The sequence below is a fragment of the Saimiri boliviensis genome, chromosome 8 (assembly GCF_048565385.1).
Source record: "Saimiri boliviensis isolate mSaiBol1 chromosome 8, mSaiBol1.pri, whole genome shotgun sequence".
In the NCBI taxonomy this organism is placed as follows: Eukaryota; Metazoa; Chordata; class Mammalia; order Primates; family Cebidae; genus Saimiri; species Saimiri boliviensis.
Window position 1 is genome coordinate 90,535,967 of NC_133456.1, and position 25,638 is coordinate 90,561,604.

Here is a 25,638-nt window from a genome sequence, read left to right on the forward strand (position 1 = left end):
TACCACATTGCCTAGAGCATAATAAATTTTCAATGTTTATATTCATAATAATGAAAATAATTAAAATATATCAGGAGTTTACCATGTGCCAGGCACACTATTCACAGGGTTTTACATTATTGCTTTATTTAATACTTACAACACCTCTATTAGCTAGGCACCACTAAGTAAATGAGGAAACTAAGGTACAGAGAGGTGAATTAGCCTGCCCAAGGTCACACAGCTAGTAATTGATGGAACTGGGATCTCTGACTTAAAGAATCAGGAATATGTAAGAATGGTGATCAACAGCAATTGGTAGATGAACCAGTGCTGAGAGCGGCTTACAACGGAAATAAGAGAAAGAGATTTTTAAAAACATAGCACAGTATACCATAGCATCCTAAATCAACAAGATGAGATAGAAATGGGGTAGCTAGAGGCCTGCACTTGCACTCAGAAAGTCTCCTGTGAAAATATAATGTTTCTGCTCTCCCTCAGATCTTTATTTTAACTGTGTAGCTGTATACTTGAGTTCTGTTCTAGGCTGACAGTCGCTTTTAGAAATAGAAAAGGTATAAATTAAAAATAAATGCCTACATACATATTGGATGAGAACCACCTGGTTTAATAGCAGCTTACAAGAAATGAATTTAAAGGTTTTAGCTAACTAAGTTTATTTTGAATCAGCAGTGTGAGGAGGCATTCAGAAAAAAGACTTTGATCGTGAAGACATATCAAAAGAAGCTAAGTGTCCTAAACAAGAGAGGTGAAAGCCCTTCTTGACTTTCACCAACCTCAGGTATTTGGTTCTGAAGACGGCATCTGAGGAAGGATGCTGGCCAACTGACATGTGTTTCAAAGAAGGTGACATTGATGGGAAAGGTACTTAAATCCCTGTCACATGAGGATGGGCTACACTTAGAGAAGAGGAGAGTTAGAGGAAATAGGATCTAGAGAAAGAATAGAATAAGTAGTAGGTTTTATCTGCAAGGCCCCAGGGGACAGAGCCTAGAGCTAGAAGCTAAAGAAAAAATGATTCCAGATCAATACGAAGAAAAATTATCTGACAAAAACAAAATGAGCTAAGTGTGAAGGATCAAACACTGGACACCAGGTTACAAATGGTCACGAATAGTTAGGGCAGCTACAGCTCCTTCCCACGACCTGACCTATGTGTCAGGTCCTTACTTGCCTCTCCAGAACCCATGGTGTGCCCGGTTCTTCCTTGTCTCTGCGTCCCGTCCTTCTGCCCTTTTTCAGTCTTTCATATACAAACTGATTTGTCTCATCACAGGCCATTTACTCATGATTTCCCTCCACCTAGAATGCTTTTCCATTCCCTCATCACCTTGTTTATTCTTCCTCCTTCCTCAGATCACCTATTAAGGGTCACTTCCTCTAGGCTGGGTGCAGTGACTGATGCCTGTAATCCTAGCACTTTGGGAGACTGAGGTGGGCAGATCACTTGAGGTCAGAAGTTCGAGACCAGCATGGCCAACATGGTGAAACTCCCTCCCCACTAAAAATACAAAATTAGCTGGGTGTGGTGGCATGTGCCTGTAATCTCAGCTACTCAGGAGGCTGAGGCAGGAGAATCACTTGGACCTGGGAGGCGGAGGTTTCAGTGAGCTGAGATCATGCCATTGCACTCTAGCCTGGGTGAACAGAGCAAGACTCCGTCTCAAAAGCAAACAAATGAGTCACTTCTTCTAAGGATTTCTCTGACACCCCAGATTAAGCTCATCCCCATTTGGGGTCTCTCAGAGACCTCTTTATCTTACTTTTAGAGTTTTGTGTTTTTCTGTCACTTTTATTGTTTATTATACACACAGACACACAGACATGCACACACAAACACATATAAACTCCATGAAAACAGCCATTTGTCTTGGTCACCACTGTGCTCCCAGATCCTTGTACTTAGTATGTTTTCAGTATATATTTCTGTTAAAGGTATGGACAGGCAGTTAGGTGGATAGATAAATGGAATGATGGATGAGGTGTATATACAAAGTTCCTGTACATATGTGAGAATGGATTACACAAAATTTTATAAAAAATATTTCATCAAATATATCCAACACACAAAGAAGTACATGAGTGGATTAAATAAATGTTCATGGCCTTTCAAATTCTAATTATATGCATCACTGCCATTTTGTTGTTCTTGCTTCAATCCACTACTTCAAGATATCTGGAAACTTAGTGTCCCCAAAGGCATCATATTTTTCCTTGACTTCTCACTTGAATCCCACCAAAACCGTATTCCACTGCTTCCTGGAGCCACCTTTATAACTGCCGCTGATATTTGAAGTTCTTAAAGCAGAAAGATAGTGTTTTAACCCCTAGACTTCACACTGCCAAGGAGTCACATTGCTTTCCATGAAAGAGGATGAAGGCCTTTCTCCTTGCTTTAGGGTACATGCCATTCAAGGGTTCCAAAGAGGAATGCTCACAGTTGAGAGTATTACAGAATTTAACGGAATAACTCCATTGACCCAGAGCTCCCAGGACACACATCCCCATATACACAAAAACAAAACCACTGAGAGGTTGGTCTTAGAAGCTGATTCAAGCATCAAAACCAAGAACTGCATGCCAACTGACTTCCCAACAATCAAAGCCATGTCGTCGTACCTGGAACTCTGTTTTTTCAAGGTCACTGTTATTCCAGTAAGCTCCTTGACCCTTCCTGAAAATGCACCTCTGTAGGGGGCGGCCCCCTGCCAGTTCATTCAGAAGGTCCAGAAACGCCCTAGCCTGAGCAGTGGTGAAACTGAGGGGTCACCTGGAACTCCCTGCTGCAGAGGCGTCACTACCTGCCCAGCTTTGAAACACCGAGCCAAAGAATGCCTGACATGGACTCAGCTGCAGGCACGATATAAAACGAAATGATACTTAAGAAGTCCTACCATCTCACAAATCAGTCTCACCTCCTCCACTGTCTATTCTTCACCAATCCTAAGTGGCAGTGCCTACTTTTTGAATCTGGAGGCAGAAGGCAAGGTGAGGTTCTGTCCTGAGTCTATTTGTCCCAGGCCCATGCTGTCCCTTCCCTGTTCTGCTCCGTATCCCAGCGGGACTGCAGGCTGCACTTCCCAGGCCACCACTGCAACTTGCTTCTTGCTGGGTTTGGCCAATGTGCAGCCCTGGTAAGAGACTGAAAGGCAGGAAGGGAGAGAAGCTGGGATATTTTTTCCAGGCATCTCCGCCAGCAACTGCATTTCCTTCATGCTGCTAGTTCACTCTAGACTTACCCAGGTGACCCCAGTTCCCCCAGGCTTGAATTGTACCTTCTCCTCCCTTTATCCCTCCAGTCTTGGGGTGGTAAAGGCTTCCTACTACTTTCATCTCTGGTTGCCTCATTGTCCCTTACTTGGCATCTCAGCCATTTTTTGGTTTTTTGAGACAGATTCTTGCTCTGCAGCCCAGGCTGGAATACGATGCTATAATCTCAGCTCACTGTAACCTCCACAATCGAAGTTCAAGCAATTCTCATGCCTCAGCTTCCCAAGTAGCTGGGATTACAGGTGCCTGCCACTATGCTATGCTAATTTTTATATTTTTAGTAGAGACAGGGTTTTGCCATGTTGGCCAGACTGCTCTTGAACTCCTGGCCTCGAGTGATCTGCCTGCCTTGGCCTCCCAAAGTACTGGGATTACAGGAGTGAGCCACTGCACCTGGCCTGCATCTCAGCCTTTTTATTGCTTATGTATCCCATTGTCTCCATGAAAGACTTTCCATATTAAATATTCAAGTAATTTTTGTTTCCTGACTAAACCATGACTAGTATGAATACCTAAGGGTAGAAATCATCACTCTTTACCCCATGATTGCATAGGCAGTTCATAATAATGAGCTTTGATAACTTTATATTCATCTCTGATTCAATATATGGAATCTACAGCTTGAATAGTAAACAGTCTTGGTCCCTAGCAGTTTTCAGTTAGGGGATAGGCTATGTATTTAGGGGGTTTATTTTAGCCAGTTTTAAAATGAAGACACTAAGATGCGTCATTTTTAAATTCCTTTGCCTCCCCTGATGCAAACTTAATCTTGAGAAGTGCTGTAAGTGTCTCCTAACTTGTTTCTCTGCTCCTACTCTTGACTTCTCAATAATCTGTCTTCAACACAGCAGTCCAAATGACGCTTTTAAAAATGCACATTGGCCAGACACAGTGGCTCACGCCTGCAGTCCCAGTCCTTTGGGAGGCTAAGGCAAGCAGATTGCTTGAGCTCAGGAGTTCAACACCAGCCTGGGCAACAGAGTGAGACCCCATGTTTTAAAAAAAAAAAATTAATTTAGCCAGACATGATGGTGCTTGGCTGTAGTCTCAGCTACTTGGGAGGCTGAGGCAGGAGGATCATTTGAGCCTGGGAGTTCAAAGCTGTAGTAAGCCATGATTATACCACCGTACTCCAGCCTCCAATAAGACCCTGTCACAAACAAACAATAAGAAAAACACATTGGATCATGTCACTCCCCTGCTTAAAGCCTTCTAATGACTTCCCATTGCATTTGGAATAAAACCCAAACAGCGGAGTAATTCATGTAGCAGTCAGAGTAGAAGCAGATATGAGAGGGTCCAGCAGAAGAAAACACAGCTGCCAAAGTGTTTGAGTCCATCGGCAAGTTTGGCCTGGCCTTAGGTGTTGCAGGAGGCGTGGTGAACTCTGCCTTATGCAGATGTTGAACAATGAGAACACATGGACACAGGGAGGGGAGCATTACACGCTGGGGTCCGTTGGGGGAAAATGGGGGACGGACGGGGAAATGGGGAGGTGGGAAGAGGTAGCATGGGGAGAAATGACAGATATAGGTGAGGGGAAGGAAGGCAGCAAATCACATTGCCATGTGTGTACCTATGCAACAATCTTGCATGTTCTTCACATGTACCCCCAAACCTAAAATGCAATTAAAAAAAAAAAAAAAGAACTCTGCCTTATGTAACGTGGATGCTGGATTCAGAGCTGTCATCTTTGACTGATTCCGTGGAGTACAGGATATTGTGGTAGGGGAAGGGACTCACTTTCTCATCCCATGGGTACAGAAACCAATTGTCTTTAACTGCCATTCTCAGCCACGTAATGTGCCAGTCATCACTGGTAGCAAAGATTTACAGAATGTCAACATCACACTGTGTATCCACTTCCGGCCCGATACTAGCCAGCTCCCTCACATCTTCACCAGCATTGGAGAGGACTATGATGAATGAGTGCTGCCGTCCATCACAACCGAGATCCTCAAGTCAGTGGTGGCTCGCTTTGATGCTGGAGAACTAATCACCCAGAGAGAGCTAGTCTCCAGGCAAGTGAGCGACGACCTTATGGAGCGAGCAGCCACCTTTGGGCTCATCCTGGACAATGTGTCCTTGACACATCTGACCTTCAGGAAGGAGTTCACAGAAGCGATGGAAGTGGTGGCTCAGCAGGAAGCAAAGAGGGCCAGATTTGTGGTGGAAAAGGCTGAGCAGCAGAAAAAGGCGGCTATCATCTCTGCTGAGGGCAACTCCATGGCAGCTGAGCTGATTGCCAACTCACTGGCCACTGCAGGGGACGGCCTGATCAAGCTACACAAGCTGAAAACTGCAGAGGACATCGCATACCAGCTCTCACACTCTCAGAACATCACCTACCTGCCAGTGGGGCAGTCCGTGCTCCTCCAGCTGCCCCAGGGAGAGCCCACCCTGCCTGCACCTCCACAGGCCAGCTAGGCCACAGCCCCGATGATACTGGACACCGCCTTTCTTCTGCTCCCTCCCCAGAAATCACTGTGAAATTTCATGATTGGCTTAAAGTGAAAGAAATAAAGGTAAAATCACTTCAGATCTCTAATTAGTCTATCAAATGAAATGCTTTCATTGTTCTCACACCCATCTACTTTTGTATCCACCTCCCTACCAAAAATTGCCAAGTACCTATGCAAACTGGCCTTAGGTCTCAATTTGGGGCCTGCTTGATCTCCAGCCTGGGCACCAGAATTTGGCAGCACGCAAGCAAGGCAGTGTGTGACGGACTGGGGAGCACAGGTGTCCTCCTGGGTCCACGCGTGGCCTCCATCCTGTTGCTGATGGACAATTTGCAGATGAGGCCACATGGCTGAACTGAGAAGGCAGGCTTCCATCTTCCCAGTGGTTCCTGCACAGATGCTGTTGAAGAGAGGTGCCGGAAAGGGGCAGAGAGGAAGCGGTCTGTCTCTTACCATAAGGCTGATTCTCTTTAACTATGTGACCAGTGGAAGCAGCTGTGTGTGAACTGAGCACGGATGGAGGAATCTGCCCCTGTTTAGGTGGGTGGGCCTGACTGTTGCCCCTCCAGGGTCCTATAACTTGGATGGACTTAGATAGTGAAAGAGGAGGCCTGGACCGAGATGGGAGTCCTGTCAAAGACTTCCTCTCTACCCGCCACCGTGATCTCTCTCAAATACTCAGTGGAATTCCAACTTGAAGGATTGCATCCTGCCAGGTCTGAATGTGCCTGCCAAAGACGTGTCTGACCTGTGTTCCTGGCTCCCCCGTTCAGAGACTGCCCTTCTCAAGGGCTCTGTGCCTGTGCTGGGAAGGAAACAACCATGGGAAGGAAACAAATGTGCATAAACTGCTGTCAATAAAGGACACCCAGACTTTCTGGCTCAAAAAAAAAAAAAATCCAAACAGCACCCCCTGTGCTCTACATGGCCCCTGTCATCTGTCCCTGCCTCCCAATCTCCCATCTCTGCCCCTCCCTGGCTCTTTGGCTCCTTTTTGGTCATCACATTTCCCAGTTCATTTGTGACTTGGGGACTTCAGGATGTGTTTCCCTCTACCCCGAGAGCTTCACATGGCTGTCTCACCATTCAAGTCCAACCTAAATGATCTCTGTATCCCTCAGTCATTTTCTATCATTTCAACCTTTTTTTCCCCCGTAGCACTAGCAGTCAACAAAAATCAGCTGGTTCATTTATTCGTTTGCTCATGTGAGAGCATAACCCCTACTGTCTCCCTATTTATTTCCCTACTTATCATCTTAGCTTATTCTCCTACTGTATCCCCAGAATTTAGAATCGTCAACGCACGTAGATATTTGTTGAATTAATGACCAAATTCACATTTCTCAGATAAGAAGACTGAAGCCCGCTTATGTTAGGTGACACACATAAGGTCTCTCAGCCTGAGATCTGATGCCATACCCTTGGGCACTGCTATCCCAGAACTCCCAATGCTATGACCAAGAATCTACACAGAATGGACAACAGATCAGTCTCTCCTTCAACTCTTCTGTAGAATATTTACTTAATATCATACTGCCTCTTAGTATTTCAGATCTCCATGAACTTCGGCCTCATGAAAACCAAGTAAATAAACAACCACTATTAATCCCACATTGAATTTCTTTGTGAATATACTCATTGCTGAAATGTGATTTTCCTAGTGATAGGTCTATATACAAATGTTTATAGATAGACAAACTCCTTCTCCCACCCTTTCACTTGCCCTTGGCAATTGGCTCTTGAACTTTTACCTGGTGGAAAAACCCACTACGGTGCTATGTTCTGTTCAAAGATTTTTCCCCTGAGGTCCTTGTAGTTCTTGTTATAATTTGACATTAAAAATAAATAACAACGAATTACTCAGCAGACTTAGGAATCCTATTCAGCTCAGCTGAGCTCCAAATCATGCCAAGAATCTAAAAGGTCTGATAGAGCTCCCAGCATATTCCTCAGGGAAACTAAATGAAGTATACCACACACATGCCAGTGGCCAGGCTAACGGAGAGCAGCGCTGTCACGGTTCATCTGCCAAAGGCAGAAAAGAAAGGGTTGGATGTAGATTTCAAGAGCAAGTGCTGCTCATGGAACTGAACTCTGAAGATATTTCTCAGGGCAGCTGGGAGAACATGTCTAAGGTAATCATATTTTCCCAGACTGAAAATTAGGACACAGAGCACGGAAGAGAATGTTTCTTTTTTATTCTGGGGTGTGTGTGTGTGTGTGTGTGTGTGTGTGTGTGTGTGTGTGTGTTGATTCTATGTATCTAAAGAAGCCAGTAAAATTTAGAATTAACCTCAAATTGTTGGATTTCTTGGAATGGCTTGGTTTCTGGGAGATAACTGGAAAGCACATCTTAAAACAGGGTTGTCTCAAAAAGAAAAATGCTACTTATGCATCCCTGTGCCTACCTTCACCTCAATTCCTAAAAGAGAACAAAAGATTTGTACTTTGGGCCAGGGTGCAGTGGCTCATGCCTGTAATCCCAGTACTTTGGGAGGCTGAGGCAAGTGGATCACCTGAGGTCAGGAGTTGAAGACCAGCCTGACCAACATGATAAAACACAAAACCCCATCTCTACAAAATATAAAAATTACCTGGGTGTGGGGGCACACCCCTGTAATCCCAGATACTCAAGAGGCTGAGGCAAGAGAATTACTTGAACCTGGGAGGTGGAGGTTGCAATGAGACGAGCCTGCACCACTGCCCTCCAGCCTGGGCGACAGAGCAAAACACCATCTCAAAAAAAAAAAAAAAAAAAAAAAAAAAGGATTTCCGCTTTGTGCAAAGAAATTTTCCATGGTTCAACTTGCCTGCAAACTACCCTGGAAAAGTTTTAAGCCAAAACTGAGGACTCTCTCTACCCTATAAATCTAACTTTATCTGCTTTTTCAAACTGTATTAGTCAGCATAGACTAGGCTTTTACTGCAGTAACAAATAACCCCCAAATCACAGCCTCTTCATTTGGTGTACTTCTTGCTTAAACTATATATCCAGCAGAAATGCCAAGGGCACACTGCGCCACAAATTTACTCAGCGACTCCGGCTGGCAAATGTTCCATGATCTTGTCATGGCACATCTAGAACAGAGATCTGTCCACTTGTTCGATACTGCAGGGAAAGAGTGGCAGAATAGCAGAGAAGTTTGTCAATTCCTGATCCCAGAAGTTTCCCTTCAGCTCACATTTGTTTGGCCTGTGCTAATCATGTGGCCTCACCTACCTGCACCTGCACGGCGGGCTGGGACATGCAGAGGAGCAATGCAATATGGAGCGAGACTTCTGACCCTTAGAGTCAGGCAGAACTAGACTCAGTTCCCAGCTCCTCCCCTTAATTCCTTGCATGACTTTTGACTATCTAAATCCTCTAAGCCACAGTTTCTTCATGCATGGAATGGAGGAATAATAATAATATATATGCCATCAAGTTATTGTTAGAATTAAATAAGCAGATTTACATAAAGTACTCAGAACAGTGTCAGATACATAGCAAATTCTCAGTACATGAAATTTATGATGATTAACATGAAGAACATGATGATGATGATGATATTGTCTTATAACACCCTTTAGGAATTTGATGCCTGAGCCTTTCTGATGTCCATGTCCTCAGTACTAACATAGTATCTGACCTGCAATAGACACTCAGAAATGTTCAGTACATGTTGACTTAGCCGACATCTCAGTACTCTTGAGTATTCTCCCCTCTAAGACATAGCTCTTGCTCTTGCTATTTCGTTCAACCAGAATGCCCCGCTCACATCTCTCTGCCTTTTTTTTCTTTATTCCTGACTTTCTGTATTTTTTGAGACAGAGTCTTGCTCTGTTCCCCAGGCTGGATGATGCAAGCATCATAGTTCACAGCAGCCTTGACAATCCAGGCTCAAGCGATCCACCCATCTCAGCCTCCTGAGTAGCTGGGACTGCAAGAGTGTATCACCACACCCAGCTAATTTTTGTTTTGTTTTGCTTTGTTTTTGTAGAGATGAGATTCTGCCATGTTGCCCAGGCTGGTCTCGAACTCCTGGGCCCAAGCAATCCATCTGCCTCAGCCTTCCAAAGTGTTAGTATTACAGGCGTGAGCCGCCATGCCTGACTATCTCTCTACCTTTACAATGCTGTTCATCCTCCAGTCCTCCTCCGCCACAAAGCTTCGAGGAGTCACGCCAGTCCTGCAGGCTCCCATTTCCCTTTCCTCAGAAGTTCTGCTTCTCTTCTTGTCAATAATGGCCCTGGTTATTTGACTATCTCATTTTCAACACCTTGATCCTCTAACAAGACTCTCAGCCTCTTGGAAGCAGAGACTGCGTAACAATTCATAACAGTAACAATAAATATTATTCTTTAGCATCTATAAGCCAGTGACCGTAAAACAGCATTTCTCAAACTTTAGCATGCCTCAGAGTCACTTGGAGGGGTTATTAAAACACAGATTGCTGGCCAGTCATGGCAGCTCATGCCTGTAATCCTAGCACTTTGGGAGGCCAAGGCAGGTAGATTGCCTGAGATTAGAAGTTTAAGATCAGCCTGGGCCCCATGGCGAAACCCCACCTATGCTAAAAATACAAAAAATTAGCCAGGCATGGTGGTATGTGCCTATAATCCTAGCTACTCAGGAGGGTGAGGCACAAGAATGACTTGACTATGGGAGGAGGAGGTTGCAGTGAGCCAAGATCATGCCACTGCACTCCAACCTGGGCTACAGAGTGAGACTTTGTCTCAAAACACACACACACACACACACACACACACACACACACACACACACAATTGCTAGGCCCAATCCCCAGAGTTACTGATTCAATAGATCTGGGGCAAGACCTGAGAACTTGCATTTCTTTTTTTTTCTTCCCCTCCTATTGTAAGAATTTGCCCTTCTAAGGTGTTACCGGGTGATGCTGATACAGCTGGTCCAGCGACTACATTCTGAGAACCACTGTTCTATAAGGTGTTTTACATTTGACACTGTATTTAATCCTCACAACCAGCCTTTGAGGCAGACAGTTCTTACTCACAGAGAGTTGAAGAAACAACACTGTAAGGTTCAGGAAGCTCAAATCGCACGGCCAGGTTCACCCTGCTGGGAAGCAGCATATGACAGATTGTAACTTAACCTTGGCCAAATCTTTGCTCCAAACCATTAGGATGACTGTGGATATTGATTATATTGTAACATACAACAACTTATTACTTATTTAAATAAAAGTTCAACCTTCTATTTTCATTAAAATTCTAATTAAATTCTTACGCCCAGGAAAATTAATAAAGGCATCACTCTTAAGGACGTTTGCTTCAGCTCAGGATAAATAGTTATATCTTTCCCAATAACTGAAGCCCTAAACCAGAAACAGAATCATAGTAGCAAGGAAGACAGGATAGCCACAAGCACTGCCACAGGCAAGTGACTGACTTCAAGCCCTTTCCTCTCTGAGCCGATGGTTGAGTCCTTCCTTTGGGACTCCCACCTTTCCTTGGTGTTTGCCTTTTATGCTCCAGTTGATATTTTGACTATTTCCTAAGACATTTGGTAAATATAAAAATACCCTGAAAGAGTACAGCACTTCCTCAGAGTAGCATCTGGATAGGTTTAGTACCTAAAAAAAAAACCGTGGGAGACCAAGCATCTTTTGCTGTGACCACACTGCCCTCTAGGGGCCGTTCTCTTCCAGACACTGTTGCTTCTTTGCCCCGTAAATGCTTTTGAAGTTCAAAGATGGGCAATCACATACTCATGGGGCAGTGAGATTGGGGGAGATCTGTCTGTTGGCAACAGGAAAAGAGAGACAAGAAGTGACCCATATGACCCTCCCCCACTTCCAAACTCCTTTCCTTCAGAAAGGTAAGAGTCCTAGAGAGTCTGTTCTTGTCTAGTCTAATCATCGGGCCACACCTAGAAATTGTGCTCAAAGACAGAGCAGACAAAGGCAAAGAGAGATGCCCAGGACATGTGAAAAAGGATGATCAAGATGGTCAAAAAAGACTCAAGAACAGGGAGCGCATAGTTACAAGAATGGATAATATTTAGTCGGGAGAAGACTTGGGACACAGCAAAGCCTTGTCAAATAGCTTAGAGGTTGGCAGCACTTCCAAAATCTGTTCTGCAAGAAGTGAACCAGTATTTTATGAAGAACATTCTGAGGGCAAATACACTTAAGGAACGTGGATAAGCAGAGTCCAACGGATTTCACCAATGCACGACCTTTGAATATACTCTAAGCCTTGTCAGTGTCTAAGGGGGCAAAAAGTACAGTGTGTTTGCCAGTTATGTGGCCAGAAATTCTTTTCCCCCAGGAATGCTTTGCAACTTATCACGGGACACTGATTTTCATAGAAAACCGTTGGGGATCATTAACATTCACATTTGTCCAGGACAAATGGGGGACACTGGTTTTCCTAGATCCAAATTCCGACAAACTTGAGAATAACTGTGCTGAGGCTTGTTCTGCACAGCCCCAAGGGCAACAGTAATACTGCAAATTGGCATAGCACTTTACAGTTTACAATGCACTCCTTACACGTTCTCTCATTTTATCCTCACAGCAATTATGAGAGCATGCCACCCTACAACCCTGGGCCTCTTTAATTGAACAACTGAGGCTCAGAAAAATTAAGTCACTTGTCAAAGAAGATGTGACTAGTAAATAACACACCTGGGCCTAAAACTAAAGTTGTCTCACTCCCACTTGACTGATTTTTTTTTTCCTGAGCCAAAGGAAAGGTGAATCTAGACAATTCCACATCCCTGGAAATGTCTAAGAACTGAGCAAACTCTACTTCACACCCACAAAACCTCTCGCTTTTTTAAGTTCAGAACTTCCAGTACTAAGCTCATCTCATTTATTTCTCCAAAAAAATTCTATGAGGTACAGATTACACTACACCCATTTTTGGATGGGGAAATTGAGGCTCAGGAAGGTCAAGTAACCTGCCCTAGGTCATACTGTCAGATCTCCTTGACTCCAGGGCCTATCTAACTACTTCACCTGCTTTGGGGAAGTTCTAAGTATCACAAGGAGATTGGTGATGTCTGAAGTTTAAATGTTTTTGGAGAGTCTGTATCTTATGACAGATTTCCACTGCCAGTGCCCCTGTCCCCACCCCATCCTTCAGCCTTAACAGTAGGCTCATTTGTTCAAGCAAAATGCTGGCCAGAAACAAATAGTACAATATCCCTAATTATCTACCCCAAGATGGTTTCCCCAATAGTGTGGATTCCCATATAACTTTGTTTTTGTAATTTATGAACACATTAAAGCTACTTTTCACTTTGGGGATTGGATACAGAAGGAAGGACCTACTTCTTCTAGGAAAATACTGACAGCAGTGAAACCCTTAATATTCACAGGTTTTGTTAAAAGAGACATTCTGTCAACCCCTTCTCGTTATAATCCGAGGTGTTAATTAGTTTTATAGTTTTGTTATTACCTATGCTTCTCACTTCTTCATCTGCTTTGTAAAAATTAAAATAAGGAGACCAAAAAACTTCCAAACATTTTAACAAAAGTTTGGGGACTAGGCAGAAAGACGTGATTATAGATTATAGCCCATTCGGAGTTTGTCCTACAAAACAGAATAAATTCTCCTGACTTAAAGGTAACCTTGGATCAGTAACCACTGAACATCATTTCAATGAATAAATTTTTATCTCTCATGTTTCCTTGTACAGGAATATCAAAAGTGTCATTTCAAACAGTGGGTAGAGCTCCAAACTCAGAAGCAACACGCCTAGCTAAGGATGCTTTGTTTAATCCCTGTATTAGTTTTTCTAAGGCCATCATAACAAAATACCACACACTGGGTGGCTTAAACAACAAAAATGCATTTATTTCCTCACAATTCTGGAGGATGGATTGTCCCAGATCAAGGCGTCAGGAGGGTTAGTTTCTGCTGGGGTCTCTCTCCTTGGCTTGCAGCTGGCCATCTTCTCTTTGTCTTTCTAAGGTCTTACCTCTGCGCCTGTGTCCTAATCTTTTCTTATAAGGATACCACTCATCTTGGATTAATGACCACCAGATGACTTCATTTTACCTTAATTATATCTTCAAAAGCCCTAATTCCACATACAGCCACCTTCTGAGGGACAGGGGGTTAAGACTTCAACATCTGAATTTGAAGGGATATAATACAGCCCATAACAATCCCCAATATTTATTCAGCATCAACTATGTATGCGAGCCTGGAGATACAATGAAGAGCAAAACTGGCAAAGATGCTGCCCTTTTGGATTCTACATTTTGGTGGGTAATGCAACAAGAATACCTAATAACCACTTGGTAGTTGGTGAGGGTAACAGCCCTAATCACAGTCATGGACAAAGTTGTAGTCACAGCCAAAGCCATAGTTCAAGTCATGCTGTTAGTCTTCTTTCACTGTTATCTTTATCGGAAAGCCATGGCCCTGGGAGTGGGAGAGTTTCTCAGCTGTTCACTCACTACCAGTGCGTAAAACACAGGCTGATGATTACCTGGTTGTGCACCCAAGCTGGCACCTCTGAAAGCACACGTGGACCATGAAGATATTTTCTCTTTTGTTTCTTCTCTGAAGCAAGATGGACATTCCACCCTGACCCATGATTCCTGCTCTAAGGCTGTTTTTGCATGGGTAGGCTAGTGAGACCCTGGATATCAAGAAGACTCTAAAATAGCAGTGAATTGGAAGTCACTAGTTCTATGTCCAAATCCCATCTCTGATACTAATTTATTGACATTGTGCAAGTTGCTTCACCTTGGGCCCCAATTTCCTTACTTGTAAACAAGAAGTTTCAATTATATCAATTTTTTTCAAGCTGTGCTCTGAGGCAAATGTATACAGTGTCCATGTGCAGAAAATGCACAACTTGACACAGCAGTCCTGTTCTTCAGGAACCCAGGGGTTAGACAGATAGAAGGTAGGGAAGGTAGAGGGGTGGGAAGTCCATCAGCTGCCTCCACTTCAATCACAGCAGTTCTACCTTTTATCCTCTGTCTTGCCCTTCTGCATAACATTTTGTGAAGTTTTTGCAGCTCAAAGGTTCTGAAAACCATTAATGACTCAAAGGCTGATTCCACTGCTAATACCCTGTGATGATGACTCTATGTCCTGCAAAAAGAACTCCCAGGGATGGGGCATTCCCAGCAGCCACCCTGGATAGATTGTTTAAGATCAAGGGTCAGAGACTGTGCTTCCTTCACCCTAGACTCAGCTCACTCGGGGATGGGTGACCTGATTGTATTCAGGAGGTTAGAAAGTGTGTCACATTGCCCAGAGATGTCAGGGATGGGGGCAGGGAATATCGCATTCCTGTCTAGGAAAATTTTATTCCATTTGGTGGCTTAAGCTTTTCAAGCAGTTATAGAATCCCCCCTCATTAAACCTTCTAAATTTATTCCTCTTCTTCACCACTCAGAGCCACGTGACACTTGGTGCTGTCACAGCCTGTTGGAATTGAGGAATCCCACGTTGCTGTTTATTTTTAGCTTCACTTGCTTACATTTTCATTTCAGACACTGCTGGGAGTTTTCTCTCCTTCACACTCTTAAATTGGTAAGAAGATCCGGCTCTTTAGGCACAAGGTTTTAAGTCTGCCAGTGTCCCTGAGTGAGACCTTGTGTTTGATACATGACAGACAACACCTCTATGTGATTCAGTAAATGTTTATTAACCACTGTTCACTACATGCAGGTCCCATTCTATAACTCTTAGAAGTTTTGAGAATGAATCTGACATTCATCCTGCCTGTAAGAACTCAAGAACAAGGATGGCTGAGTATAATGACTCGTGCCTTTAATTCCAGCACTTTGGGAGGTTGAGGCAGGTGGATCACTTGGGCTCAGGAGTTCAAGACCAGCCTGGTTAACATGGCAAAACCTATCTCTACAAAAATTATAAAAATTAGTGGGGTATGATGGTACATGCCTATAGTCCCAGCTACTTGGGAGGCTGAGGTGAGAGGATCACTTGAGTCTGGAAGGTTGAGGCTGCAGTGAACCAAGATCACACTACTGCACTCCAGCCTGGACAACAGAGCCAGACCTTGTCTCAAAAGAAAAAACAAAAAGCAAAGATGGGAGTGTGTAGAGAGGAGAGTGATAGGAGAACTCAATGGTCCTCACCCCAATGAAGCTGGAAAACTCCCCCATAGCCTATGAGAACATGGTTAGTGGTAGACATTCTTCCTGGAGGATAATCAGTGACATTAAACAGAACAGCATAGCCTAGTACTCCAGGAAGACGTCTAATCTGAGGCCACCATACCCAGAATCCCTGGAGTTCTCATCCATCGGGGAGCCTGAGGCAGAAATAATCTCCATGCATTTTTCACAAACACCCAAAATAAGACTCCCCCACCTCTGCCAGACTCTCACTGTACACAACAGGCAGCCATCCCAGGCTTTGACAGAATTATCACTTAGGTGACTACACAGAAGAGTTTAACATAGCAGCTCTGAGACTGGTCTCCTTAGGAAGACCCACTTACAAAGTTAGCCCTTACCTGGTACCTGTCTAGGAACATGGATTTCAGGAGAGTTCCCACCATCCCCTACCTGATCAGACGGGCTCACTGTGCCTAAATGTAAATAGTTTGTACAAACAATGTGGTATATGCTGAAAACCTCCTTTCCTTCTTGGAGCCTGGGATTTTGGTATGTTCCCAGCTACCCGTGACCAGACCCCTGTAAAAAGCTCACCGAGTCTCTACTGAGCTTCCCTGATAGATAATGCTTCATGTGCATTGTCACAATTCGGTGCTAGAGGAATTAAAAACACTCCCTAAGACTCCATTGGGAGAGGACTCTTGGAAGCTGATGTCTGACCCCCTACAGCCCTCACTCCAAGTACCTTTTCCTCACACTGATCCTGTTTTGTATCCTTTCATTGAAATAAATCTTAGTTGTGAGCACAATTATTTTTTTATTATTATTTTTTTTTTAGACGGAGTTTCCCTCTTGTTACCCAGGCTGGAGTGCAATGGCGCGATCTCAGCTTCCGCAACCTCCGCCTCCTGGGTTCAGGCAATTCTCCTGACTCAGCCTCCTGAGTAGCTGGGATTACAGGCACGCGCCACCTTGCCCAGCTAATTTTTTGTATTTTTAGTAGAGACGGGGTTTCACCATGTTGACCAGGATGGTCTCGATCTCTTGACCTCGTGATCCACCCATCTCGGCCTCCCAAAGTGCTGGGATTACAGGCTTGAGCCACCGCGCCCAGCTGTGAGCACAATTTTATGCTAAGTCCTGAGTCTTCCTAGCAAATCAACAAACCTGAGGGTGGTCTTAGAGACTGCCTGACACCGTGACCTTACCCCAAAATCTCAACCTGAACTGTTGCCTGGTAATACGCTCATCCCCCATGCTCTCCTCTGTGGCACAGTCAGGATCTGTCTGGTTCCTGCCCTGGCATCCCAGACCTTCCCCCGAGAATGGGGTCACTTGTTTATCATCAGAAAGCTCAGGCTGTTCCCAAGATCGGAAGCCCATTCTTTCTAAGACAGCCAAGTCTAAAGGGGTCCCCAGAGAAACCCCAAAAGCCCTGCACACCGGGAGAACAGGGTGGAGCCACGCAAGTTCACACACTTTGCAGAGGGGAGGAGCCTGGCCTCTCCTGTTGGGGGTGGAAACTGGGATTCAAGCTGTGAGGCGGAAACCAGCTAGCAGGACTCTCACTTTGCTGAGAGTCCTGGTTCCCTTTTTTTAACTTTTCACCCAATAAATTCCATTTTTCTCACCCTTCAAAGTGTCTGCGAGCCTCATATCTCATGGCCATGTGACGAGAACTCGACTTTTAGCTGAACTGAGGAAAAAGTTCTACATTTTTTTTGACCAGGGGAATTTTTTAATTCCTAGTTCAAGCCATCACAAGATTTAGCATGAAGCTCTTCTTTCTGCTAATCCTCCTCAGACCTTATAGGCCAGTCTTATTCCAGAAACCAAGGTTCTACCCTGTTAGATTGATTTTATCACTGAACCTCTGTCCTGATAATATTCCCAGTCTCTCTACGGCCCTGCTTCCTTTGGTCTTTCTGCTGATCAGCACCACCAGCTCACTCATCATGCCTTTGATGTCTCTGCATTGCAAAAACATTTCAACAGACTTAGAGGCAAAAAAAAAAAAAAAAAAAAACAGTAGAAATACAGAATAACAACATCATCAGGAACACACGCAACTTCACACATCCACACTGGCCTTAAATTATTGATTTGGTTAGGTTCTTATTCATGCATTTTAGCTTGAGTACTTACGCTGTTGTTGCTGGGTTTTATGGCAGTGAATATATTTAGAATTAAAACACCCTGTCCCAGAACACTAAAATTTCTAAAACTAAAACTGTAGAAGTTAGCATCCGATAAGAATTGGGAATTGAGATGCAGTGAGGACTATAGATTTTGGTCTTCAACTCTCCCTTTATTCTGTATTACATCAGAATTGTCAATCATGTGGAAGTGAGGGAAGCCCAGCTGATTTATCTAGGACCTAACCAAAAAGTAGTGGAAATTCTATTTTCTTTATGCTCTATGATAAAGGTGATAGAGAAGAAAGGGAGAACAGGAATAATAAGGAAAGATGGAAAGGTAGGTACAGAGGTCTCAATGTTGGCAGAATCGTGACCAGCCCTAAGCATACGATATATGTGAACTGATGGAGCTTGTGAGCTGTTTGAATGACAACAGTGGCTCCTAAATAGCGAGAGAACAGAGATCAGTTCTTTTCACTTACGGATCACCACTTCCTAGATGTCTACTTCCTCATTTTGAGTGTTCAGTTATAGCACTGGAGCCAGATTTGCTTTATCTTTGCAAGTAATCCTATAACTCAAATATGCTATTACAAGGTAGTGGTAATCTACCACAGACACGACATCAAAGCTCAATCCTTATTTAGGACACAGGATGACAATGATAGCTTTTTGTTAAGTCCATCTGCTTTGCCAATGCAATTAAATGTATATATGTATGTATGTATATTCAAATGCATATTCAAATATATATTTCATACATGCATCAAATTTTGATGAAGTATCTATTTGATTACTATTTATAAAGCAATTCAAAGATAATATGCTCCAAAGTGTATGTTAGTAAATTTATTTTATGCTCTTACCCTTTGACTAAAACATTCTTTTTAAGTCACCCTCATCCACAGCCTAGAGTGGGAACCCCGGACCTCTACACTACACATCACCAGAGGCTTGAAGATAGCTTCAGGAACACCAGAGCTCCTGCTCTCTGCTCATCATTCGCACTACCAAGTCTCATTTACAAGTGAACTTTTCACCTCTCTAAGCAGTTTGAGTTCATCAAAGGAAAATCCCTACTTTGTAGTTCCAGCACACATCCGAGCAGCAGCCAGAAGGTTCTTCCCACTCCCTCCAGCTCTCTCCTATAATACACACTTGGGTTTTCCCTTGGAGCTGAAATAAAACAGCTCTCTCTTTACCCCTTCTTTATCCAAATCAGAAAGTAGTGTTGCTCCATCTTATTATTTACATTAAAGCTAGCCCTAATTCCAATCCCAGTATCTTCTCCATTTCCCTTCCTCAAAAGGTGGCTAAATTGGAAGGTAATACTGAAATGAGGTATCAGCTCAGGGCCTTTGGTTTAATTTAAACCCAACTTTAAATACAAAATACTTCAATTAATGGTAATAAATCCCTTTTAAAAGAATCAAGGTTGGGCAGGTGTGGTGGCTCACACCTGTCTAGCACTTTGGGAGGCCAAGGTGGGCACACATGTAATTCCAACGACTCAGGAGGCTGAGACATGAGAATCACTTGAACCTGGGAGGTGGAAGGTGCAGTGAGCCAAGATTACACCACTGCACTCCAGCCTGGACAACAGAGCGAGACTATCTCAAAAAAAAAAATAGTTTTAACATAAATATTTCTAATGAATAAATTTGTGGTTGAACTTAAAGTTTGGATTCCACAGAGCTGGGCTTGAAGATGAGGTATTCTTTCTGAGCTCTGAGCTCTGTGGCCTTGACAAGTCACCTCACATCTCTCAACCTTGGTTTCAATGTCTATAAAATAGGGAGAGAATATTGACCTTGAAGTATGAGACTGAAATTATATGATATCATGCAAAAAAAAAAAAATGGGAAGCACATGACTGGTAGCTGCACATGAGCACATAAAAACTGGTAGCTGCCAGTGTTATTATCATCCCATACTGTGTCTAATGCATTGGAATTTTGGGGAAAAGGAAATGGTTTTCCATAGGAACATCTGGGTTCCAGTTCTACCTGATCCAAGCATCAATCGCAGGGCCTCAAATAAATCTAAGATGATCAAACATCCCCATTTGGCAGAGACAGTCCCATTGGATACCTGTTATCTAGGAGTAATTATTTATAGCATCCTCTTTCACTCTCAGAATGTCCTGTTTTAGCCATTACACTAGTAAAACATAGTTAATTTTTTAATTAGGTAATTAGTTATGGCTTTGTGCTCCAATTTTCTGGAAAATTAGGGAAATACCTGTCCAATCTATCTCATTGATTTATCAGAAAGAGCCTAAAAGTGTTATTTTTATCATAAGGTCTATCAAGGAAAGTTCATATTTCATGATAATGAATGAGAATTTGCACTGTCACATAAAAGGGTATAAGCTCCTTTTATCCAATTCATTTCTTACATTTTTTTCTTCTAGCTATAAAGTCTTCACACATTTTGTGATGAACACAACTGTAAGTCAAAATCACAGAACTTTGTAGTCTTTCTCTTAAAAATCAACTATAAAGAACAGAATTTTCATACCCTAAGGCCTCTTAGCTCATAGCACACTCCCCACCACTTTCTGGTCTTTTCTCAAGGTACACATTGCTAATCAGCCACAAAGATTTTACTGCAGACTCCCTCTCTGGGTACTTGGAGCAACTATTATGAGTGAACTAGAGTTGGTATGTAAAACAAATGTTTCCCTTTCTGATTTAGCTGACACATTCATTTTATAGTCACAGACAATGGAGGCACTGAAAGAGAAAAGAGCCATAACCCACATAGGAGTGCATCTGAGAGTAGTATCCAGGCTGGTTTTTTCCGTTTTATCGTTTTGCCATACTGACAGGTGATTGACCCTAGAGGTCCTTCAGGATGAAATCAAAGCAGACGAATTTACATTTTGAGGCCAATAGGTAGTCTACTAAAAGACTGCTAAATACTATGCCCTAAAAAATATGATACTAAAATGAGGAGTCCCCTTTACCTATTTTTATTCACTCACAGTCAAAACTGAAGTATTTACCATGGCCTTCAAGGAGCTACACAATCTGACCTCCATTCCTTCTCCAATATCATCTCCTCCTACTCTTTACTCTGGCCACACTGGGTTCCTTGGGAGCTTCTTCATACAAGGTTGGATGCTCCTACCTCAGGGCCTTTACACTGTCTGTTCCCTCTGCCTGGAATGCTCCTCCCCAATTATCTGCATGACTCTCTCCCTTTTCTCCTTCAATAATAACTTCAAGGTGACTCAAATGTCTCCTTGTCACTGGGGTCCATCCTGACCACCTCTTGTGAAATGGCAACCCACCCCCACCCCAATGGCACATCCAATCACCTTAGTCTGCCCTATCTTCCCCATACCCCTTAGCACCTTCTAATCTTCTATCTCATTTCCCATGTTCACATTAGTATATTATCTGTTTCCTGCAAAGAGAATGTTAACTCTAGAAAGGTACATGCATGCATATGTACATGCACACTCACACATGTGTGTGTTTTCACTACTGTATTCTCAGCATCTAAACTAGTAGTTGACATATTCCACCACTCTATACATGTTGAATGTCAGTTACAAAGATGCAAGATGCATCCATAGAGATACGGAAGATACATCTGTTTGTGATAGTTTAGTTATGCAAATCATCAAATAATTTTCTAATATATTTGGCTGAGGAGTTTCAGGAATTACACAATACTAACTGTCAATCAGATACCCATCAGCAGATAAGAAATCTCAGTGCATTTACCAAAAACAAAGCCTCAGGTAATTAGAAATAAATTGAAAGATATGTATGTATCTTTGCAGTCTCATAAAGTCAAGGGTGAGAGGACCCAACAGAGAGAGGTCATAAACAATCCACAATTTGTGAATTTAAGATAGACAAGAAACTGACTGGCCAGCTGTTTTGTTTGAGAGTGTTTGTTTCTGGAATCTGACTGTCTATGCTCAGTTTTTGAAGGTGTTTTAGAGTCACTTTAGAAAATAAGATGTCATCCTAAACTGTCTTTGATTCCTCTAAACGCCAAAGGAGCTAAACTGCTTGTATTCACACAGCCTAATGCTTGATTTAATCTGCTTTTTAATAGATCTAAACTTACAACTCTAATGAACTTGAAAGAAGCTTAAGGATAAGAATTTAAGGTTTCTTGCCTTTCCACAAAGGGTAGACGCTCAAGGGTAGTAATCATCCAGTCCCACCCCTCCCTTGCCTTGTCCTCTCCAATACAGTCCCTTAGTCCTAGGCACACATTAGATTATACCAAACATCAGCACTGCTTACTAAATAAAGACTTGTTTTTTCCCTGTTCATGTATCAAAGAGTCACAAAGGTTTCTAAAGGACCTTCTTTCTTAGCAAACATAGATAAAAGAACTGTGCTAAGAAGGACACAAAACAAAAAGGCTACAGTCCCATTTAAGGGAAGCTCATAATGAAGCTGGGAATTTAGACATGGAAGCAAGTTAACTATTTAACAATACAATGCATGCCATAGCTAAGAGAGGCTCTGGCAACACCGGGAGTAGAGTAGCCTGGAGTTCCTGGGAAGGCGTCAGAAGGCAAAGGACATAGGAGGAGGTAGGTAACAGAACCAAGGCTAAATTGGGTAACATCCTTGCAATTCCTAGGCTGTTACTCACTTCGAACCCAGCATGTCTGGTCATTTCTCAGTGAATAATGAAGAGAAAGTAGAGCCCAATAGTACTGCAAAAAGAACCTCCCTGCACTGGCTGACTCTCTCCCTCAGAAAAATGAGAAATTTTTGTGTTATGGAAACAGTCCCAGTATTTATTTATTTGATTAATTTTTTTTTTGTCACTGTCACCCAGGCTGGAATGCAGTGGTGCCATCTAGGTTCACTGCAACCTCCACCTCCCAGGTTCAAGCGATTCTCCTGCCTCAGAGTCCCAAGTCGCTGGGATTACAGGCACCTGCCACCATACCCAGGTAATTTTTGTATTTTTAGTTTAGTTGGGGTTTCAGCATGCTTGTCAGGCTGCTCTCGAACTCCTGACCTCAGGTGGTCTGCCCACCTCTGCCTTCCAAAGTGCTAGTATTACAGGCATGAGCCACCACGCCCAGCCAGTACCAGGATTTCTTAACATTTGTAAGAGACAGAAATTGATGGACTAAAATGAAAAGGCAAATAGGGAGACACCAAAGCCCTCCTACTTCTTCCATAAGTCTATTGTATCAAATCGTTTAGTCATTTATTAAATTAACAAGTAGCAATGAAGCACCTACCAAGTGCCAGGTAGAAGAAACAGTGATAAGCAAGACCAATGGGATCGTGTGTGTGTGTGTGTGTGTGTGTGTGTGTGTGTGTGTGTGTGTATAATTGCACTTTATCAATGAGATCCTTAACATCAGAGAGCTTTCATTCAATCCCAAAAATATTCAAGAATTTGATAATTTGCCTTCACAGCCTATAAAGAGGCTTGCGTTTTTAAGATACGGTAATGTGTTACCTGGAAAATTCCACCCAGCTGGGTGAATCTATTTGAATCTCAGCTCATGCTTCACCAAGATCCCCAGTTGCTACTATACATGGTACTGGAAAGTTCCATGCTCCCATGATCGAATGATATTCCACCTCATACCTGTGCAAACCTAGCTTGGTAAAGTCAAACCCCAGTCCCTGCCTTCACTTCTTCAATTTAGACATGATTCAAATACAATGAGGACTGTCTTATATGACTACTGAACAGAAAACCTGACTATATATGGCCTTAGGAAGAAATAGCTACAAATAAATTTAGAAAATATCCAGCCCCATTCCTTTGTTCTACGGAGGAGAAAACAGAGAGCCAGAATGGGAACGTAACTGACTCAAGCTAAGTAAGCTGTTAAGAAAGCTCAGATTCCTAAGGTAGCTAAGTCATTTTCACTTCTACCCCCTCCTCCCTCAGGCTCCAGTCCAACCTAACTACCTTTAAAAAGTTGTTTAGTATCTTTGGCTAGAGTCACGAGAAAAAAAGAAAAAAAAAGTTGTTTAACAACTCAGAGCTACATCTGATATTCCTATTAAAGCCTCAAATAGAATGATTATTTCTAGCTTTGGTTGCCGCTTTGCTATTCTTTCTGCAGCAGAAATAACTGCATTTTGTCAGGGAAACCTCTTTCACCATCCCAAAAAGTGAAGGCCAGTGACCCGCAGTCAGCCAGCACACCCACAGGTAGTCGCTCATCAAAGCCTAAGGCACACACAATGCATTTCAAGAACCCCAAATTGCAAATTAAACTGGCAAACTAAGTCCAACTTCCAACATCAGTGAAATGTCTGCACATTTTATCACCGTGTAATTGCTTTTCAGGGGATTTTTCTTCAGTGCCCCTGGTTGCTGAGTAAAAATTTTAATTTCAAGGAAGTACCGTAATTTATTGTACCTGTTCCCTTTGTATTACAAAAGCCAATGAAATCTCTCTCCAGGTAAACGAGCTCATGTTTCAGTGATCTGTTGTGCCCTCTGTATCACGTTTATGTGCTCTTCCTTAATCAGTTCGTAATTAGAAGGTGAAGAGAATGGTGGTGTTTACAAACAGAATTTGAAATGGAAAATGAAGCGGACACAAATAGCTCTGTCTGGAACTTTCAGCCCTGGCCAATTTCATCTACCAGAAAAATAATAAAGGCACCAAAACAATTCATGCCTGTGGCAGAGAATGAAAGCTTCCATTTAGATCATGACACAAAGAGGCAGGTTGCTAGCTGCTGCTATGAAATGTGGGACACATAGGAATAGTCAATCCTAGGCTTGAAGACAGGGAGTGGTCTGCTAATAAAATCATCACATTCAGGGGAGAAGGATCCCAGAAAGGTGATGATAGAGCTAAATGCCTAATTTTTTTAAGAGAGAGAGTCTTGCTCAGATCAGAGTGTATTCATACAATTATAGCTCACTACCACCTAAAACTCCTGGGCTTAAACAATCCCCCTGCCTTAGCCTCCCTAGTAGCTGGGACTGCAGGTGCACACCACCATGCCCAGTTAAGTTTGTTTTTATTTTTTGTAGAGATAGGGTCTCACTATGTTGTTTAGGCTTGTCTTGAACTTTTAGCCTCAAGTGATCTGCCCATCTTGGTCTCCCAAAGCATGAGGATTACAGGTGTGACCCACTGAGCCCAGCCTGAATGCCTAAATTCTAAAGTTCTATTCTAGTGTGTGCTCCCTATCACATGAACTTCTAGATAAACCAGAAGTTCACTGCCATGCACAACACACACACAAAATTAGTCATAGGACATCTATGCATTTGGAACCATGCTGGGCATTGTGATATTAGAGGTGAAGAAAATAGACAAGGTCCCTGCCCTCATTCTAGTGAGAGAGGCATCCAATGAATAAGTAGATGAGTAAGTAAATAAAGGGAATTACAGATTGTGGTAAGTGTTACAAGACGAAGAGTTAGAATGATGGGATACAGAATAAGTGGGCAGGGAGTCAAGGGAGGCCACCAATAAGCAGGGACAACCTCTTGGAGGAGGTGATATTTGAGCTAAGATCTGAAGGATGAGATAAGCCTGGGAGATGGGCCACAAGTACCATTCCTGTTCACTGTTAAAGGGGGCCCACTGTGCTTATCAAGTTCCTAGGACCATACTGTCTCCACTTCTAAAACTTTCCACCAGAGATCCTCTACATTCACATTGAGATGGACTTGTACAGACATAGCTAAATGGCACTTATCGTAAGCCAGGCACAGTTTCCAAAC

At 43.0% G+C, this 25,638-nt stretch overlaps 1 long non-coding RNA gene and 1 pseudogene across 2 annotated transcripts in view; one reads left to right on the forward strand and one right to left on the reverse strand.

Annotated features, from left to right (window-relative positions):
- Nucleotides 1-25,638, reverse strand: part of LOC141585433 (uncharacterized) — a 75,545-nt gene that overhangs the window by 20,275 nt on the left and 29,632 nt on the right. The gene's annotated exons all lie outside the window — the stretch shown is intronic.
- Nucleotides 4,894-5,697, forward strand: LOC101052024 (prohibitin 1 pseudogene; annotated as a pseudogene).